At 40.5% G+C, this 23,138-nt stretch overlaps 1 protein-coding gene across 4 annotated transcripts in view; it reads right to left on the bottom strand.

Moving 5' to 3' along the window:
- The window catches only part of Pcca (propionyl-CoA carboxylase subunit alpha), a 411,727-nt gene that overhangs the window by 323,434 nt on the left and 65,155 nt on the right, over positions 1 to 23,138 (bottom strand). The window lies entirely within an intron of this gene.

Here is a 23,138-nt window from a genome sequence, read left to right as displayed (position 1 = left end):
GATTTCTTTAACCAAATTATATAACCCAATAAGTTTCCTGGTGGCAAAATGTGTCATTACACAACACACTCATCAGGTGTTCTTACACAAACAGAAAAAAAAAAAAAAAAAAAAAAAAAAAAAAACCAAAGCTGGGTTTAACTGAAGTCCATTAGTACTGAAAACCCAATCTCAAAAACATTGGTAGAAGACCGAGTCAGCTTTAAAACATGACTCTACCCCAAACATATAAAAAGAGAAACTCTACCCTCACACAATTAGGGGAGTTATTACATCTCTATCCTGGTGAATTTTCAAAGGCTTTCTGTAAAGATACTTTTTTTTGTCATGTTCTCATTTTGATAACTAGGAAATTAGAATTTAATCTGCATGACAGCAGTATTTTCAATCTAGCTCAGTTCTAAGAATATGTGGAGTCTCAAGGGAACTGAGTCCCCTTATCCTCAGATTTGATGAGGATAAATGGTAAAAACAGAAATAATCCTTTTCTTTTCCAACAGGGACCATGTAAACCTTCCCACTCTAGGAGTCAGTCCCTAGTGACTTTCAGATGCCTCAAACTTTTACGATAAAGAATTCAGCTAGAGCCTTCGCTAAACAAGGAATCAACTCCGTAAGCAGAAGTCACATTGCCTCACTTGACCTATGTCCTACAGAGAAAGCATCACTAACCCTAGATAAACGCTCATTCTGCAAGAGGCCTGCCAGGAACTGCACATCGAGAACTGACAATGGATGCCATCCTGACACTCAGAGCCACAACGGCTCTATCACCTTTAACGGCTCTATCACCTTTAGCCCTCCGTCCTGGTAACCAGAACCCTGTTAGATTAGTCAGCATCCTAGCACTTCCCATCTGTACAGCTGCTGGAGGTAGTGCTTACTGACAACTGACAAGCTGCTTAGCACTGCAGAATTTGATAATTCATGTCTTACCAAATTTTTACTGACTTGGAAGAAAATAAAACACCAATTAAAAGCAGATGTCACTTTTAATGCTAACTGGCTGAGAAACTTAGAAATGTTAACCCAATGTGGACACAGAACGGACCCAGCTGACAGTTTGGACAGCTAAGTATTCAAAGTCTCTGAAGTCCCACGACTGTGAAAGTGATTTTCCAGAACTTAATCCCATGTGGCTTTAATCTGGCAACCATTCAACACGAACAGTTTCAGTGGTTATCTCAGGGTCAAATTTACTATAGCACTTTTATAAAGGCTACATGATCAGAACACCAGTAAACTAAATATTCACAGATCTGTATTTTATGTTCTTACATATCAAAATTCAGCAAAACACATTGTACCACTTTCAAAACTGTACCCAGCAAAAATTAATATAAAGACTGACGAGCTTGCTTAGCATGCCTTAATGAAATAATCCAAGGGCCAAACAACCTATAACTTGTCATCAACAACCTGACTTAAATACATTCTTCAATACTATATGGTTTAAATTCATTGAGTTGACATTCTAACCATGAGTTCTGAACAATTTTTTGTTTAGATTTATTGTTATTTTATGTATTGGTGTGTGTGCCTGCTTGTCTGTGTGTACAAACGTATGCATGCAGATTCCTGTGAAAGCCAGAGAAGGTGTCAGAGCCCTGGAGCTAGAATTGTAGGTGGCTATGAACTGACCAGTGTGGGCGCTGAGATCTCAGGTTCTCTGCCAGAGCAGGTAGTGCTCTTAACTATGGAGCCATCTATACAGTCCCTGAACAAGACTCTTGAATTGGATGTTTTGGCTAGCACTACAAAAGTAAGTACAGAAATACACAGACAGACCATGATGAGCCACATACACACATAATTGATAACATTAAAACCCAGTCTCCTGCAATAAACCTAAGTTCTGACATTGAAATAATTTAAAATATATAAAGAATCATAATGTTCTCGAGACAAATGGGCTAGCAAATTTTCAAACCACTCCATCTTATCACAAAGTGACCTGTAATAAAACCCCATATCTCAAAGACACTTAAATATAAAATATCAAGTTTTTAACAAACAGTCACAGTGACATCAATAAACATCCTACCTCCATGTCTGACAACATAGACCACAACCTTGGAAGCCAGGTCTCCTCTATTGACCACTTCCAGTTTCCCACAGCCATCAAGCAATCTCAGAATAAATCCCATAGACAACTCCCACAATGGTCCCAAGCACAGCCATCCAAACCTATGAGATTCAAGGCCTCACAAGCCCTTAACTTTGGAAATAATCACTGAGCTGAACAGCTGGAAGGAGAAAGACCCAGGAGGATCCTGGGCAGTCTCGTGTCCCACATATAGTAAAGGGAGAAAGCCTGGCATGAGAAAAGCATTAAGGGAAGAAGAAAGGAGAAGTGGTCCGGGAAGGAGACTGGAGGAGGGTTGCGCTGCCACCCACGGCTCGCTTTGCACTTTCATCCTGCTTCCTGCATCGTTGGTAATGCAGAGATCTACCACATGCAGCACACGTGGCAGGGCCTGACAGGGTACCTGGCTCTCAGCTCTTCTACTCTGTTCATTCCTAATATATATTCATCAGACTTACAAGCTGCTGCAGAACAAGGGCAGCCTCTGTGTGAAGGAATGTAAACTTCTGACATGTGCTGAAACCTGGGCTTGGCACCACTAATGAGCACATTAAAGGGAAAATGCTCACTAGCTGCCTGCAACCTGCTTACTTACCCTGTGTGCGTGATTCAACATCAATTAAGACTAGCTGCAAAACCGGAGCAGGCACACTATTGCCACTCTGAAATTTTCACATTGCAGTGGCTAAAAACACGGTGCTAACACTGCTGAACATGTATGTGGCCGGTCAGCCGCAGTTAAGATTCCTGAAACACGGAGCGGGAGAGGTGGCTCCACAGATAGGAGCACTTCCTGCTCTGGTTGATGACCAGAGTTCAGTTCCCAGCCCCCACATCAGAAAAACTGCAGTTCCAGGGAATCCAACACCTCATGACTACTTTGGGCACTGCACGTTCATGGTGCACATTCAAACAAGCAGGCACATACACATAAAATTTTCAAAAAAATATAAAACTTTTACAGATTGTGAAACTTGTTGGAAAGTTAACATTTTCCCCTAACCTTATTTGTTTCTTAAGCATGAAAACAGGACCTCTGGCTGTGTGCAGCAGAGACACCCAGAAGCAAATTGCGTACCTTTTTATTTATTCACCAGCTCCATCTATGAACTTAATTATCTAAACTCCCCAAGAACACAGCAAGAATCTGAGAGGCTTAAAAATATGCCCTCCAAAAAAAACTGTAATTATTATAAACTAATGATTTGGGCTTAATGGTTAAGAACACTGACTGCTCTTTCAGAGGTCCTGAGTTCAGTTCCAAATCCACATGGTGGCTTCATAACCATCTGTAATGGAACCTGATTGCCTCTTCTGGTGTGTCTGAAGACAGAGCATATATATTTTTTTCCAAAAATAATGATTTAAGCATCAAAACAAATATCTGACCTGATCGGGCAGGGTCTCACTCACTGGAGCACAGAATATGAGACAACCTGGTTACAATAATCTAATCTGCAATTCACATTGAAAAAAAATCAAAACTGAGATAAGCAGACTTTTCCTTCTGGTTAGAGCTGTGGGTGGAGCCCGGGGCTGGAGCTAAACAAGTGCCCTGAGCTAAGCTCCACCACAGCCCTGCTGTTGACACTTTTAATAAATGATTCTCATAATAAAGTTTTTAATGAAAGGTATAATTAGTCTGAGTGGTTTTTAAGAACATTATGGATACAAACAGGTATTCATAACACTAGTGCATTTTTCTTTCTCTGATGCTCTCTAAAAAGCACAAGACTCTTAAAGCTTCCAAAAATTTGATCATTATAATATTATATGAAAAAATAGTAAAAAACTTCTATAAGCATTTAGTTCTGTCATTGTCTATAAAACAGAGATAATTATGCTTTAGGCTATTTATACGGATTTTTAAAGCATCCATGAAACCACTTAGTGTACACCATTTAATAGTTCTCTGAAAAAGAGAACCACGAGGAGCCCTAGCCCTTCCCCTTCCCCCAGCAGAGACCATTAATATCATCTGATCCTTTACTCAGAGGCATATATATGGGGTTGGGAATTTTTAGGTCAGTGGTAGAGTCCTGGCTTAGCAACCACAAGTCCCTGGGTTCCATCCCAGCACTGAAGAGTCATAGAAAAGACCAAAAGCCAAGGGCACAGAAGCACACCTATGTGACATCAGGAGCTCAGGGGCTGTGACTTTCCCTCACCCTGAAGGAACCTTGCACACCATGATTAGCCACTTCCTGAGGTGAAAAAGATGCCAGCTTCCTCTAGCACATGCATTTCTGTGTCATGATTTGCTTTTTGCCTGCTCACAGGAACTCTTCTGCCCTTTACCTCTTGCTTCTTGTCTAGTAACGCCCGGCATCTGCAGCTCTGTGGTCTTCTGACCTGCAGTGGATTCGACAACTGCCATCATGAAGTCACTAACAATTCTGGCCAGGACATCTAAGGAGACATTTTCTCCAACATATGCAGTCTTGGCTAACTGATACAGATATCACATGCCAGGTCACTTAGACTGCAAAAGCACACCACCAGATCGTCTCACTCCTCTGTGTGTTTGTCATCTCTCTCTTCTGCTCTTGAAACACACATAACCATTATGGACAGGTCTGTGGAATGTGACTAGGGATATCATGAGGCTGAAAGAATCCTAGTATACGGAGGAAGGGCAATAAGTGAGAGCAAGCAGAGACATGAAGGATCTCTAAGGCTTTGTTCTGTGCACACCTTGCACACACTACAGAAGTCTCAGTCTGATAGCCACAGATAAGCAATGACTGACACAGCAGCTGTGTTACCTTGAGCTGTTTTGGAGAGCAAAGGAATTCATGCATGCTGAGGGCTTGGACAGGTGCCTGGCTCAAAACAGTTACAGATATGAAGGGGAGAAGACTCATCCAGTTGTAGCATGAATACGATCAATCTGGTTTTGCTCGCTTTCTTGTTTTATATAGCCTCATTACTGCCTTTTTGTCTTCCTCTACAATTCACTTTTCAATTTATTATTGTCTTTAAATGTTATGATAGAGAGTGAAGACAGCAGGAATATAATTCCTTTTTTGTTAAGAGTATTCATACACTAACAAATATGGGTTCCGTGTGGCCTGTGAGATGGCAAAGTGGGTAAAGACACTAGCCACCAAGCATGACAATCTGAGTTCAATCCCTGAGACACACACAGCGGAAAGAATCAACACTTGTTCTCCGGCAAGTTGTCCTATGACCACATGCACACTCCTGCACATACAATAAATACATGTAATAAGAAATAGAGGAAAAATTAAAACTCAAAGGCATAAAAGCTCATAAAGCAAATAAAAGTTAACAAATGAAATAGCAGACAATACTCTCTTATATTAAAATTCATACATTTAAAAAATATGATTGCTTTTAGGAAAAAGCAATTTAATAGGAAATACAGATCACAAGCATTGTTAAACTCTTTCAAATAAGTTAGATGTGACTAGCAGAGGGATTAGATCTCCAAGTCTATACCATTTTGAGGGACATAATAACCAATTTTATTACAAGCGTTACTGATGACCGCTGAGGGACAGGGGTTAGGAGACGAGTGATGAGGATGAGGCCCCTAACTACAGTGGATGCAGGCTGAGGCAGAGCAGACTCCCTCCGACCTCAGCCCAGGAGCTGTCCTCTCTGGGAAGGATGCTCTCAGCGTCTGGCCTACAGAAGCCACCTACTCATCCTGGCACAGCACTTATCAGACTATTGGAGCTCAGAATCACTTAAAACTTGACAATGGGGCTGGAGAGATGGCTCAGTGGTTAAGAGCACCAACTGCTCTTCCAAAGGCCCTGAGTTCAAATCCCAGCAACCACATGGTGGCTCACAACCATCTGTAATGATAACTGATTCTCTTCTGGGGTGTCTGAAGACAGCTACAGTGTACTTACATATAATAAATAAATAAACCTTTAAAAAAAAAAAAGAGGTTCACACCACATTTAAAAAAAAAAAAAACTTGACAATGACATTGTCAAGAGCTTGACAGCAAGCTCTGACTCCTGCAAGTGGAATTAATATTTACCTAATTAAAATATTAAAATTGTATTTATCTTAAAAGCCTAGCCAACTTAATGCTAATGGTTAAATATAATACTTTACGATACACTCAATAGTGGAAAGTTTTGCATTTTTGCAAATCTCTTTAACATTTGGCTTAGCAGAAAACACCAACATTCTCTCATTTGGCCTCTGCATCAGCGTGATTTCGATAAGAGATCAAGTAGACACTAGAAAACTCTGCTGCCCAATCCTGAAGAAGATGAGGAGAAAACTTATAGCACAAAGTTTTTACTTCAGGATCTAGCAGAACCTCAAAAGCCCCCAAGGGACCTAAGACACCAGGGCCAACATAACCTACTTTGATTTTCTTCACAGTGCTCATTATGGTATCTATATTAATGCATTGTTAACCTGCCATATTGCAAAAGAACTCCACAAAGCCCAGGTCCTGTTTGTTATCACTGTTGTGGACAGTATCAGCAAAGACACTAATTAATGCCACCTCCCAGGACAGGGCATGTCCCTGATGGTTTGTGGCTAACAAAGTTCTCACCTATTTTATCTAAAAATCTTCCATAACTGGTACTAAGAATTCAGCATTCCACTGAGAAGGAATTGTCCAGAATAACTCAAGCTTTGTCCCTGGTCCTCCTGTTAGAGAATTTCCTGAAATACTTCAGCTCCGGGAATCAAATGGAACCCTGGATATACAGCCCAGAAGAGAAAGTTTATGGGTCCCTTAGTTCAAGTAGGAAGTGAAGTATATGCCAGCCAAACTCAACTGGAACCTCTTTCTAAGCAATGGGGACCAGGCCTTTAATTCCGTTTATCCTGCCCCCCCTGTGAGTACTAAATGTGCATTACCTGGTGTGTTCTACAAGATTCTCTCACCAGGCTCACTCTCACTGGCTCAGTTCATTCAAAAGCTCGTGACCTGAGCACAGTGGGTCCCTCCAAAGACAGGCACCAGTACATGCTGTTCTCCTGTTCTTTTCCACCAGGAGAAAGCTTAAGTAAATGGAGTGTCTCTTTACAATTTTGTTCCCACTGAAGTCTTTCACACAGATTCTAACCCTTTGCTAGTGGAATTCAAGGTTGATTCCTGGCAAATACATAACATACACACACACACACACACACACATACATGCACACACATGCACATGCACACACACTCATGTACATACATGTACACACACACACATACACAAATACACACACATACACTCACACATATGTACACACCCATTCACACACACTCACACAAATGCACATGTACACAATACACATGCTCACACTCGCAAACACACATGCACTCACACCACACATAAGATCCATGCACACAGACACTCACACATATACAAACACACACAGAAATATACACATGTGTACACAAACACACACACATACTTACAAACACACACACATGCACACACACACACAAACACACATGCACTCACCTCACACAGCTACACATGCACACACACACACACAAACACACATGCACTCACATCACACACATACACATACACACACACTCAGACACACCCTCAGTGGAAGCTGCTAATTCTAGAACATCAGTCTTTCTCAACTGCCTCAAGAGAAAGGGGTTATTCAATGAAACTAAAGAATTAATAAGAATATGGTAACATGAAAAAAGAAAAAGACTACATTTCTTACACTTGTATTCTATTATAAATAAAGCGCAAATGAATCAAAATTCAATATTTTTGTATGTGGCAACTAGCTGGTCCTGGAGATAATGGTAATTTCCTGTCTGTTCTAATCCAAGCACACATCGTAGCAGCACAGCATGGAGAAATGGAGAAGGCTCTCAGCAGAAGCAGCTTACCAGCATGGGGTGTAAAGCATCAGGTGTTAATGCAATGCTGGGACTTGGTGCTTATGCTTTCAATTAAGCTCTGGGCTTTTTTTCACTGTTATTTGTTTTGCTTGCATAGGCTTTTTACATATATATATATATATGCATATATTTGTTGTATTTATTCTTTCCTCATATATTACATACACAGTTTCCCCTCCCTCCACTCCTCCCAGTCCTCTTCATCTCCCCTCTCCCTGAGATCCAGTGCTCCTGTTGCCCTTCAGAAAAGAGCAGGCCTTCCAGGTATGTCATCCAGACATATCATGACAAGTTACAATAAGGCTAAGCACAAGCACTTATATCAAGGCTGAACGAGGCAACACAGTAGGGAGAAGAGGGTCCCAAGAGCAGATGACAGAGTCAGAGATACCTCACTCCCACTGCTTGCATGGGCTTTGAGGCACTATCTCACTACACATGGATATAGTCCAGGTTGGCCATGAATTAATTCTCAGCCTTCTGAGGCCTAGGATTCCAAGCCATGTACTACTGACCCCAGCTGCATGAAGGTTTTTAAACCACCAGGTAAAGGGAGTGGTATTTGACTGTGAGAGCCAACATCATCCAGGATAATATCCTTTTGTGTATGTCCTCCTACCACAGTGGTAATAATGTTAAGTCAATAATGACACACCTTGAGCCAAGACAGCTAGTATCCGGTTTGAGTTAATTTGGTTTCTGTTTACTAACAATTAAAAAAAAAAAAAAAGCACTGTGTTTTTTCTCTGTTACTGAACATATAAATTTTAAGAGATGAAGGTAAGTGAAACTTACGTTTAACAACTAGGGAACATACCAAAGACATTGACTAAAACCACCTGGTATTGGATATGGAAGAGAGCATTAGCATCTCCAAGCTTACTATATCCCCACCCAAAAGGAGCTACCACTAAATCTCATATATCCGTGTCAGTCTGGCAGCTCAGAGAAGAAGACATAAAAACACACTGTAGGTTCCTTGTATAAATTTTCTTAAATGAAAATCTCAGACACAATCAAAACTAGACTTTACACTATAATGGATCCCTAGATACCAACCAGCCATCTTCAGCAATTATTTTAAAACTAATTTTAAGTTTGCATTTCAGCAGTACGAAAACCAACTGAGCCTTCGAAACATTATGTTATTGTAAGTTAATGCCAAACACTGAGCCCATCTATGCTTCACTCACTCAATGTACTATCATTCACAGAACTATTGCAGAAATGTAATCAATTCTGCTTTCACACTTAACATATTTTCTCTAAACTATGGCACTCTTGTGGGTAATGACATATGTAGGAGCTGTCATTAATTAGTCAAAACAATTCCTTATAAATAAAACGCTGTGGGTAAGAAACGCACCACATTCTTCTTAGCCTATAGTAAGCTCTCACTGCACTTTAATGTCCACACTCAAACTACCAGCTAGTGTGGAAAGAAATGTAAAGAGAAGCTAAGAGCAAGGACACATACAGACTATATAGTTCACACCACAGGAATGCTGGGCAAGACAGGGGCCCAGAGAGGGCACTCCATCCACTGGACACCCCAGCATGCCAAACACTGTCTCCAACTGGTGCCTCGGGAACTAGTAACATTCTTAGATAAGGTCCAGTCCCTAACAAAGGCCCAGTGTCATCTCGTTATTTCTGCTTCTTTGCCAGTTTTCGACAGCATGCACTTAGCAGCTTAATTTTAGAATGAACGTGGGACCAGTCAGGAAAAATCACCAGCATGGAAAGTGATAATTAATTAATGTTACTTCATTTAATCCAGTGAAGTCTTCAACTTAAAAACCTCTCCTACTGAATTCTAAACTTAGGGGCTAGATACAAATATATCAATGAAAATCAATTTTAATGGAAAAAAGTTACTATAAAACGGTATTAAAATTAACATTACAACATAAAAACACAATTCTCGAAATGACCTTTCTACATTGATTTCTAGGATTTAAAGCTTTAACTCAGCAATTTCTCTAGTCAAAGAGGGCAGCACAGCCGGGGCAACCCCTAATATGAAAGGTTTAAAAAGTACTTCTGTCTCCAACAACCAAAATCTGCATGAAATGTCTATGCCAAATATATCAGAAATGCTACTAAGAGAAAAAATGATGAACATATATGCTCAAATAGGATTAGGAGAGATGGAGCTGGAAAGATGGTTCAGTGGTGGACTGCACGCTTGTACAACCACTCTGGAAATCAGTCTGGCAGTTCCTCAGAAAATTGGACATAGTACTACTGGAGGATCCCACAATACCTCTCCTGGGCATATATCCAGAAGATGTTCCAACTGGTAAGAAGGACACATGCTCCACTATGTTCATAGCAGCCTTATTTATAATAGCCAGAATCTGGAAAGAACCCAGATGCCCCTCAACAGAGGAAGGGATACAGAAAATGTGGTACATTTACACAATGGAGTACTACTCAGCTATTAAAAAGAATGAATTTATGCAATTCCTAGGCAAATGGATAGACCTGAAAGGCATCATCCTGAGTGAGGTAACCCAATCACAAAAGAATCACATGATGTGTACTCACTGATAAGTGGATATTAGCCCAGAAACTTAGAATACCCAAGATACAAGATACAATTTGCAAAACACATGAAACTTAAGAAGAACAAAGACGAAAGTATGGACACTTTGCTCCTTCTTAGAATTGGGAACAAAACACCCATGGAAGGAGTTACAGAGACTAAGTTTGGAGCTGAGACAAAAGGATGGACCATCTAGAGACTGCCATATCCAGGGATCCATCCCATAATCAGCCTCCAAACGCTGACACCATTGCATACACTAGCAAGATTTTGATGAAAGGATCCAGATATAGCTGTCTTTTGTGAGGCTATGCTGGGGCCTAGCAAACACAGAAGTGGATGCTCACAGTCAGCTATTGGATGGATCACACGGCCCCCAATGGAGGAGCTAGAGAAAGTACCCAAGGAGCTAAAGAGGTCTGCAACCCTATAGTTGGAACAACAATATGAACTAACCAGTACCCCCTGGAGCTCATGTCTCTAGCTGCATATGTATCAGAAGTTGGCCTAGTAGGCCATCAGTGGAAAGAGAGGCCCATTGGTCGTGCAAACTTTATATGCCTCAGTACAGGGGAATGACAGGGCCAAGAAGTGGGAGTGGGTGGGTAGGGGAGTGGGGGGGGGGGTAATGGGGGACTTTGGGGATAGCATTGGAAATGTAAATGAAGAAAATACCTAATAAATAAAATAAAATAAAATTAAATAAATAAAATGGAAAAAAAAAGCATTGGCTGCTCTCCCAGAGGACCTGCGTTCAATTCCCAGCATCCACATGGCAGCTCACTGTCTGTTATTACAGTTCCAAGGGATCCAACACCCTCACACAGACATACATGTAGGTAAAACACCAATTCATATAAAATAAAAATAAATAAATTATTTAAATAAAGATTGGGAGAGATAATTATATTTGACTCTTCCTGTCAAAGACAAGAGCTTTAAACAAATTAAGGACAATTTAAATGAATTTCCTTTATAGTTGAAACATACATGTCCCATTTTCTACATGGTCTATAGCATTTGTTTCTAGAGTACCTCACAGAATTTAGGACAAGAAAAAGAAACCTTGTTATTACGGGGTTTTTGTTTGTTTGTTTTTGTTTGTTTTTGTTTTTTCGAGACAGGGTTTCTCTGTATAGCCCTGGCTGTCCTGGAACTCACTTTGTAGACCAGGCTGGCCTCAAACTCAGAAATCTGCCTGCCTCTGCCTCCCAAGTGCTGGGATTAAAAGCACGCACCACCACTGCCCAGCTACATTTTAAGATTTAATATAAATAACAACATACCGTACTTTAGCCTAAAGTCAACTAACACAATAACAACCCCTAAGCTCACCGGGACTCAGGAATGAGAGGCTTTGACTGCACATGATGAGAAGCTGTCTTCAGAGGAGCTTCACCACATCCATGAACACAACCGGTCTACCACCTACTTTCAGCCAGTCATTAGGAAGGGCTGCAAACATGGACTTCTGATCCCTACAACCTGCAAGACAATCCTTTTATGATGCTGGCCTCCAGGACCACAAGGAGAAACACTGGAAGTCTACAGTGTCTCATGTGTGAACCACAATGTTTGGTAGGTGAGATGGAATCAGTTCATTTTTCCCTTATAGCAGCAATTCTCAATCTGAGGGTCATGACCACTTCAGGTGTCGCATATCAGATACTTCTGTTATGATTCATAGCATTAGCAAAATTACAGTTATGAAGTAACGACAAAATAATTTTATGGTTGGGACTCATCACAACATGAGGAACTATATTAAAGGGTCTCAGCATTAGGAAGGTCGAGAACCATCACCTTGTGGTAACTTCAACTTACAGTGAGTGTGTGCAAGGATACAACTCATCATACAGTGATGAACCTAGATAGCGTTGAAGAAGCAAAAATGAAACTCAGAGAGAACATTAGCCGCCATCAATATCAGACAAGAGAGTAGCCAGCACACCAACACCTCTATACCACTAACTCAGTAACAATAGAAACCCAGCTAACATCATTAATCATCAGACAAGTTCAAATCAAAACCACGACCAAACACCACTACTTGATGAGATAAAGTGTAGCAAGAATGTGGGGCAACCATGAGTAGAGCTGTACAAATTATACCTACTAGCACTCAAGTTCCTGCTCCCAGTCCAAAACATTTAGCAAATAGAACTGAAACCCACCACAATGGCACTGGAAGTCAGCCATTTTCTAAGGATATACCCAGGTGGAAAAAAAACAACAACAGTGCTCCCACAGCACACTGTAACCTGCAGTCAACTCCCTTTTCATTGTTTCTATGGCACACACCCACAAGATCAGATATTCTCAAAAGAGCATCTTAAATGGTACGCTCTGTGGGAACATATTTGAGATTTTCTAAATAAAAATTTTGCCTTGACGCACACACAAAAAAGGAAGAGCTTAATTGTGAGCTACATATTTTCAAAGCAAAGACAAGCATCAACAGTCTTTTAGATCCAATCCCACCATCTTATGATGGGAAGAAAGCTCTTTTGCAGGTTGAAGGTCTTTTAACTCTTAACCTGAAGTCTTCAATAACTTTTAACATTCATTGGAATTATGATGATGGAATAAGTAGGACAGAAAAAGAGGAAGAAGAGGCTGATAGAAACAAAGGTTCTTCAGTTGATCAATGAAAAGTCAAAACAGGAGCAATTTTAATATAACATAGAGAATAGTATGCCAGGTAAGAATGTTATTTTTAGATCTTTACCAATCCTAAATCCAATAGGGGACTAATATCCAATATACACAAAGAACTCAAGAAGTTGGACTCCAGAAGACTAAATAACCCTATTAAAAAATGGGGTACAGGGCTAAACAAAGAATTCTCAACTGAGGAATGCCGAGTGGCTGAAAAGCACTTGAAAAAATGTTCAACATCCTTAATCATCAGGGAAATGCAAATCAAAACAACCCTGAGATTCTACCTCACACCAGTCAGAATGGCTAAGATCAAAAAATTCAGGTGACAGCAGATGCTGGCAAGGATGTGGAGAAAGAAGAACACTTCTCCTTTGCTGGTGGGATTGCAAGCTAGTATAAACACTCTGGAAATCAGTCTGGTGGTTCCTCAGAAAATTGGATATAGTACTACCAGAAGATCCAGCGATACCTTTCCTGGGCATATACCCAGAAGATGCTCCAACATGTAATAGGGACACATGCTCCACTATGTTCATAGCAGCCTTATTTATAATAGCCAGGAGCTGGAAAAAAAACCAGATGTCCCTCAACAGAGGAATGGATGCAGAAAATGTAGTACATTTACACAATGGAGTACTACTCAGCTATTAAAAACAATGAATTTTTGAAATTCTTAGGCAAATGGATGGATCTGGAGGGTATCGTCCTGAGTGAGGTAACCCAATTACAAAAGAACACACATGATATACACTCACTGATAAGTGGATATTAGCTCAGAAACTTAGAATACCCAAGATACAATTTGCAAAACACAAGAAACTCAAGAAGAAGGAAGACCAAAGTGTGGATACTTCATTCCTTCTTAGAATGGAGAACAAAACACCCATGGAAGGAGTTACAGAGACAAAGTTCAGAGCTGAGATGGAAGGACCATTCAGAGACTGCCCCACCTGAGGATCCATCTCATAAACAACCACCAAACCCAGACACTATTGCATATACCAGCAAGATTTTGCTGACAAGACGCTGATATAGCTGTCTCTCTTGTGAGGCTATGCCAGTGCCTGGCAAATACAGAAGTGGATGCTCACAGTCATCTCTTGGATGGAACACAGAGCACCCAATGAAGAAGCTAGAGAAAGTACCCAAAGAGCTGAAGGGGGCTGCAACTCTATAGGAGGAACAACAATATGAACTAACCAGTACCCCCTGAGCTCATGTCTCTAGCTGCATATGTAGCAGATGATGGCCTAGTTGGACATCAGTGGGAGGAGAGGCCCTTGGTCTTGCAAAGATTATATGCCCCAGTATAGGGGAATGCCAGGGCCAGGAAGCAGTAGTGAGTGGGTTGGGGAGCAGGGGAGGGTATAGGGGACTTTTGGAGAGGAAACTAGGAAAGGAGATAGCATTTGAAATGTAAATGAAGAAAATATCTAATAAAAAATATTGGGGTTAGGGATTTAGCTCAGTGGTAGAGTGCTTGCCTAGCAAGCGCAAGGCCCTGGGTTCGGTCCTCAGCTCTGGAAAAAAAAAAAGACAAAAAAAATATTAATGTTTAATTCTAAAAAAGAATGTTATTTTTATTTTATTTTTTTTTTAGTATTCTTGAACTCTGATAGAAAACATCCACCTCATTAAAAATATACAAAAACCTCTTCAGAAAACTGAACCATGAACAGTACCTTTAAGCTGGAAAAGGCAGGGAGAGGTTCACTGCAGTGAGGACAGAGTGGGAAGCACGTGACCTCCCTGGCAGCGGTGTAGTCAGGGTCAGTAGAGCAGCAGCATTGTTGGTAAAAGGAAATGGAGGAGATAAGGTGAACAAAACAACTCAGGGAGACAGGAAAGAGAGGTGGGCCCTACTACAGTCTCCCCTCTAATGCGAATAGCCAAGTAGAAGGTATTGTTTTATCTCAATTCAGAGAAGATTTGATGTCTCGCAATGCTTATTTTTCTGAATTAAGATCACTTACCTATTCTCACAGCATGCTGTGAAGCCTTGAGGAGTGGAACTTATACCTGACATATCTTCCAATGCCTTGGGCAGAAATGCCAAACAAGAATCTTGGATGACTAAATCCGTGAATGTCCACACTGGCCATTTTATTTAACTTTTCTAAGTGTCAAGCATTCATCTCTACCTGGAGTTGCCAGGCTATGACATGTATTCTAGGGCTAGGCAGGCCATTCATCTCTGTTGTTCCAGGACAAAAGCACCCATAGACAAATACATAAATGAATGGGCAAGAGTAGGTTTTAATAAAACTTTATTTATAAAAAGCAGGATGTAGTTGTTCCACAGACAAGAGTTTTCCAACACTTTATACAAATGTAAAAATAAAAGACTACACTCTACGAAAACCCAAGAGCAGCAAGTGTTCTAAACCACTAACCCATCTCTCCAGCTATCAAATCACTTTTTATTGCAAAATTTTCATAAAAATTCCAAAAAAAGACAAAAAAAACGGTGGTATACACAAGGACAACTCAGGTACACAACATCATACCTAATAATCTATAGCTTTACATACACCCACCTGAGGCTTCTCAGCAGATGTTACCCTGTGGCACTGTTTTTAATGCAGAAAGGAAGCGAGTTACAATAGGCAATTCTAGACTCTAATTCTGCAATCTATAAAACTGTTCCAATTTTAGAAATTTAGAAAGCTTTGAGTTTCATCTAGAAAGTGATAGACCTACTTATAAATAATGCTCCATAGAACAAGGTACAAATTACAAAATTTGGGCAGGGGGAAGGTCTAATATATAATTAGAATGAGAAAGATAATCTAGGCCAGCAGAGATGGCACACACCTTCAATCAAAGCACTTAGGAGGGAGGCAGGCAGATCTCTGAGAGTTCAAGGCCAGTTGGGTCTACAGAGTAAGTGCCAAGACAGGCAGAGCTATCCAGAGAAACACTGTCTTTAAAAAAAAAAGAAAGAAAGAAAGAAAAGAAAATTTAATATCTGACATAATTGATCCAATAAGCACAAAAGTTCTAACAATTAAAATCATATTTTAGTTCCTAATAACTCAGGTTTCAGTGTCATCTTGAGCATAATTATATCTAAAAATTTTATTTATATATAATTATATATAATATTTTTATTTTATATACAATATATAAATATATAATAATATATAAAAAGAGTTATATATAATTAGTTTGATACAAATAGACCATTTAAAAGTGCTTTTCCCCTTCCGGTCAGAAAAGCACCGGGGCAGCTGGGGCACAGGGTCGGCTGACACTCGCCAGCTACCCACAACACCCGCCACAGGATCTTAAGACTTCTGCTGAGTGGAGCACAGCTTCTGCTCCAATCCAATTGCGCGCGGGACCTGAGACTGCATTAGTTAGGGAAGCAGAAACCAGCCTGAGTAGGGCCACAGGCCACTTCCGGCCGGATCAGCACTGGGGTTGCTGGAGCGCAGGGTTGCCTGACACCCGCCAGCTACCCATGACCCCCGCCGCAGGATTTTGGGACTGCTGGTGAGTGAAACACAGCTTCTGCTCCAGTCCAATCACGCGGGACCTGAGACTGCTCTGGTTGGGGGGAGAGAAATCCGACCTACATAGGGCCACAAGCCTCTTCCAGTCAGAAAAGCACCAGGGCAGCTGGGGCGCAGGGTCGGCTGACACTCGCCAGCTACCCACAACACCCACCACAGGATCTTAAGACTTCTGCTGAGTGGAGCACAGCTTCTGCTCCAATCCAATTGCGCGCGGGACCTGAGACTGCATTAGTTAGGGAAGCAGAAACCGGCCTGAGTAGGGCCACAGGCCACTTCCGGCCGGATCAGCGCCGGGGTTGCTGGAGCGCAGGGTTGCCTGACACCCTCCAGCTACCCACGACCCCCGCCACAGGATTTTGAGACTGCTGGTGAGTGGAACACAGCTTCTGCTCCAATCTTTAAACAGTGACAACAATAACAACTAACCCCAGAGATTACCAGATGGCGAAAGGTAAACGTAATAATCTTACTAACAGAAACCAAGACCACTCACCATCATCAGAACCCAGCACCCCCACTTCGCCCAGTCCAGGGCACCCCAACACACCGGAAAAGCTAGACACGGATCTAAAAGCATATCTCCTGATGATGGTAGAGGACTTCAAGAAGGACTTTAATAACACACTTAAAGAAATACAGGAGAACACTGCTAAACAGGTAGAAGACATTAAAGAGGAAGCACAAAAATCCCTTAAAGAATTGCAGGAGAACACTGCTAAAGAGTTACAAATCCTTAAAGAAAAACAGGATAACATAATCAAACAGGGAGAAGTCCTTACAGAAAAACAGGAAAACACATCCAAACAGATGATGGAAATGAACAAAACCATACTAGACCTAAAAAGGGAAGTAGACACAATAAAGAAAACCCAAAATGAGGCAACACTGGAGATAGAAACCCTAGGAAAGAAATCTGGAACCATAGATACCAGCATCAGCAACAGAATACAAGAGATGGAAGAGAGAATCTCAGGTGCAGAAGATTCCATAGAGAACATCGGCACAACAATCAAGGAAAATGTAAAATGCAAAAAGATCCTAACTCAAAACATCCAAGAAATACAGGACACAATGAGAAGACCAAACCTACGGATAATAGGAGTGGATGAGAATGAAGATTTTCAACTCAAAGGACCAGCAAACATCTTCAACAAAATTATAGAAGAAAACTTCCCAAATCTAAAGAAAGAGATGCCCATGAACATACAAGAAGCCTACAGAACTCCAAATGGACTGGACCAGAAAAGAAATACCTCCCGACACATAATAATCAGAACAACAAATGCTCTAAATAAAGATAGAATACTAAAAGCAGTAAGAGAAAAAAGCCAAGTAACATATAAAGGCAAGCCTATCAGAATTACACCAGATTTTTCACCAGAGACTATGAAAGCCAGAAGATCCTGGACGGATGTTATACAGACACTAAAAGAACACAAATTACAGCCCAGGCTACTATACCCAGCCAAACTCTCAATTAACATAGATGGAGAAACCAAAGTATTCCACGACAAAACCAAATTTACACATTATCTCTCCACGAATCCAGCCCTTCAAAGGATAATAACAGAAAAAAAACCAATACAAGGACAGGAACCATGCCCTAGAAACAACAAGAAGTTAATCCCTCAACAAACCTAAAAGAAGACAGCCACAAGAACAGAATGCCAACTTTAACAACAAAAATAACAGGAAACAACAATTACTTTTCCTTAATATCTCTTAATATCAATGGACTCAACTCCCCGATAAAAAGACATAGACTAACAAACTGGCTACACAAACAAGACCCAACATTTTGCTGCTTACAGGAAACTCATCTCAGAGAAAAGGATAGACACTACCTCAGAATGAAAGGCTGGAAAACAATTTTCCAAGCAAATGGCATGAAGAAACAAGCTGGAGTAGCCATTCTAATATCTGATAAGATTGACTTCCAACCCAAAGTCATTAAAAAAGACAGGGAGGGACACTTCATACTCATCAAAGGTAAAATCCTCCAAGAGGAACTATCAATCCTGAATATCTATGCTCCAAATACAAAGGCAGCCACATTCATTAAAGAAACTTTAGTAAATCTCAAAGCACACATTGCACCTCATACAATAATAGTGGGAGACTTCAACACACCACTTTCACCAATGGACAGATCATGGAAACAGAAACTAAACAGGGACACAGAGAAAATAAGAGAAATTATGAATCAAATGGATCTGGCAGATATCTACAGAACATTCTATCCTAAAACAAAAGGATATACCTTCTTCTCAGCACCTCATGGTACCTTCTCCAAAAATGACCACGTAATTGGGCACAAAACAGGACTCAACAGATACAAAAATATTGAAATTGTCCCATGCATCCTATCATATCACCATGGACTAAGGCTGATCTTCAATAACAAAATAAATAATAGAAAGCCAACCTTCACGTGGAAACTGAACGACACTCTTCTCAATGATACCTTGGTCAAGGAAGGAATAAAGAAAGAAATTAAGGACTTTTTAGAGTTCAATGAAAATGAAGCCACAACATACCCAAACTTATGGGACGCAATGAAAGCATTTCTAAGAGGAAAACTCATAGCTCTGAGTGCCTCCAAAAGGAAACTAGAGAGAGCACACGTTAGCAGCTTGACAACACACCTAAAAGCACTAGAACAAAAGGAAGCAAATTCACCCAAGAGGAGTAGACGGCAGGAAATAATCAAACTCAGGGGTGAAATCAACCAAGTGGAAACAAGAAAAACTATTCAAAGAATCAACCAATCAAGGAGCTGGTTCTTTGAGAAAATCAACAAGATAGATAAACCCTTAGCCAGACTCACTAGAGGGCACAGGGAAAGCATCCTAATTAACAAAATCAGAAATGAAAAAGGAGACATAACAACAGATCCTGAAGACATCCAAAACACCATCAGATCCTTCTACCAAAGGCTATACTAAACAAAACTGGAGAACCTGGATGAAATGGAGAAGTTCCTAGACAGATACCAGGTACCAAAGTTGAATCAAGATCAGGTCAATGATCTAAACAGCCCTATATCCCCCAAAGAAATAGAAGCAGTCATTAATAGTCTCCCAACTAAAAAAAGCCCAGGACCAGATGGGTTTAGTGCAGAGTTCTATCAGACCTTCAAAGAAGATCTAATCCCAGTTCTTCACAAACTATTCCACAAAATAGAAACAGAAGGTACTCTACCCAACTCATTCTATGAAGCCACAATTACTCTGATACCTAAACCACAAAAAGACCCAACAAAGATAGAAAACTTCAGACCAATATCCCTTATGAATATTGATGCAAAAATCCTCAATAAAGTTCTTCCTAACCGAATCCAAGAACACATCAAAACAATCATCCATCCTGACCAAGTAGGTTTCATCCCAGGGATGCAGGGATGGTTCAATATACGGAAATCCATCAACGTAATCCAGTATATAAACAAACTCAAAGACAAAAACCACATGGTCATCTCCTTAGATATTGAAAAAGCATTTGACAAGATCCAACACCCATTCATGATAAAAGTCTTGGAAAGATCAGGAATTCAAGGCCCATACCTAAACATGATAAAAGCAATCTACAGCAAACCAGTAGCCAACATCAAAGTAAATGGTCACAAGCTTGAAGCAATCCCTCTAAAATCAGGGACTAGACAAGGCTGTCCACTTTCTCCATACCTATTCAACATTGTACTTGAAGTCCTAGCCAGAGCAATTCGACAACAAAAGGAGATCAAAGGGATACAAATTGGAAAAGATGAAGTCAAAATATCACTTTTTGCAGATGATATGATAGTATATATAAGTGACCCTAAAAATTCCACCAGAGAACTCCTAAGCCTGATAAACAGCTTCGGTGAAGTAGCTGGATATAAAATTAACTCAAACAAATCAATGGCCTTTCTCTACACAAAGAATAAACAGGCTGAGAAAGAAATTAGGGAAACAACACCCTTCTCAATAGTCACAAATAATATAAAATATCTTGGCGTGACTCTAACAAAGGAAGTGAAAGATCTGTATGATAAAAACTTCAAGTCTCTGAAGAAAGAAATTATAGAAGATCTCAGAAGATGGAAAGATCTCCCATGCTCATGGATTGGCAGGATCAACATTGTAAAAATGGCTATCTTGCCAAAAGCAATCTACAGATTCAATGCAATCCCCATCAAAATTCCAAATCAATTCTTCAACGAATTAGAAAGTGCAATCTGCAAATTCATCTGGAATAACAAAAAACCTAGGATAGCAAAAACTCTTCTCAAGGATAAAAGAACCTCTGGTGGAATCACCATGCCGGACCTAAAGCTCTACTACAGAGCAATTGTGATAAAAACTGCATGGTACTGGTATAGTGACAGACAAGTAGACCAATGGAACAGAACTGAAGACCCAGAAATGAACCCACACACCTATGGTCACTTGGTCTTCGACAAGGGAGCTAAAAACATCCAGTGGAAGAAAGACAGCATTTTCAACAAATGGTGCTGGCACAACTGGTTGTTAACATGTAGAAGAATGCAAATCGATCCATTCCTATCTCCTTGTACTAAGGTCAAGTCTAATTGGATCAAGGAACTTCACATAAAACCAGAGACACTGAAACTTATAGAGGAGAAAGTGGGGAAAAGCCTTGAAGATATGGGCACAGGGGAAAAAATCCTGAATAGAACAGTAATGGCTTGTGCTGTAAGATCGAGAATTGACAAGTGGGACCTCATGAAACTACAAAGCTTCTGCAAGGCTAAAGACACCATCAATAAGACAAAAAAACCACCAACAGATTGGGAAAGGATCTTCACCTATCCTAAATCAGATAAGGGACTAATATCCAATATATATAAAGAACTCAAGAAGGTGGACTCCAGAAAGTCAAATAACCCCATTAAAAAATGGGGCTCAGAACTGAACAAAGAATTCTCACCTGAGGAATACCGAATGGCAGAGAAGCACCTGAAAAAATGTTCAACATCCTTAATCATCAGGGAAATGCAAATCAAAACAACCCTGAGATTCCACCTCACACCAGTCAGAATGGCTAAGATCAAAAATTCAGGTGACAGCAGATGCTGGCGAGGATGTGGAGAAAGAGGAACACTCCTCCATTGTTGGTGGGATTGCAAGCTTGTACAACCACTCTGGAAATCAGTCTGGCGGTTCCTCAGAAAATTGGACATAGTACTACCGGAGGATCCAGCAATACCTCTCCTGGGCATATATCCAGAAGATGTCCCAACCGGTAAAAAGGACACATGCTCCACTATGTTCATAGCAGCCCTATTTATAATAGCCAGAAGCTGGAAAGAACCCAGATGTCCCTCAACAGAGGAATGGATACAGAAATTATGGTACATTTACACAATGGAGTACTACTCAGCTATTAAAAAGAATGAATTTATGAAATTCCTAGCCAAATGGATGGACCTGGAGGGCATCATCTTGAGTGAAGTAACACAATCACAAAAGAACTCACACAATATGTATTCATTGATAAGTGGATATTAGCCCAAAACTTAGGATACCCAAGATATAAGATACAATTTGATAAACGCATGAAACTCAAGAAGAATGAAGACCAAAGTGTGGACACTGTGCACCTTCTTAGAATTGGGAACAAAACACCCAGGGAAGGAGTTACAGAGACAAAGTTCGTAGCTGTGATGAAAGGATGGACCATTTAGAGACTGCCATATCCAGGGATCCATCCCATAAGCAGCTTCTAAACGCTGACACCATTGCATACACTAGCAAGATTTTGCTGAAAGGACCCAAATATAGCTGTCTCTTGTGAGACGATGCCGGGGCCTAGCAAACACAGGAGTGGATGTTCACAGTCAGCTATTGGATGTATCACAGGGCTCCCAATGGAGAAACTAGAGAAAGTACCCAAGGAGCTAAAGGGATCTGCAACCCTATTGTTGGAACAACATGATGTACTAACCAGAACCCCGGAGCTCTTGTCTCTAGCTGCATATGTATCGAAAGATGGCCTAGTTGGCCATCAATGGAAAGAGAGGCCCATTGGACTTGCAAACTTTATATGCCCCAATATAGGGGAATGCCAGGGCCAAAAGAATGGGAATGGGTGGGTAGGGAAGTGGGGGGCGCTATGGGGGACTTTTGGGATAGCATTGGAAATGTAATTGAGGAAAATATGTAATAAAAATATTAAAAATAAAAAAAAAAAAACTTCAAGTCTCTGAAGAAAGAAATTATAGAAGATCTCAGAAGATGGAAAGATCTCCCATGCTCATGGATTGGCAGGATCAACATTGTAAAAATGGCTATCTTGCCAAAAGCAATTTACAGATTCAATGCAATCCCCATCAAAATTCCAAATCAATTCTTCAACGAATTAGAAAGCACAATCTGCAAATTCATCTGGAATAACAAAAAACCTAGGATAGCAAAAACTCTTCTCAAGGATAAAAGAACCTCTGGTGGAATCACCATGCCGGACCTAA

This window comes from Mus caroli, unplaced genomic scaffold (assembly GCF_978045245.1).
Source record: "Mus caroli unplaced genomic scaffold, Mus_caroli_1 scaffold_12, whole genome shotgun sequence".
NCBI lineage: Eukaryota > Metazoa > Chordata > Mammalia > Rodentia > Muridae > Mus > Mus caroli.
This window is presented reverse-complemented; position numbering and strand designations above follow the sequence as displayed.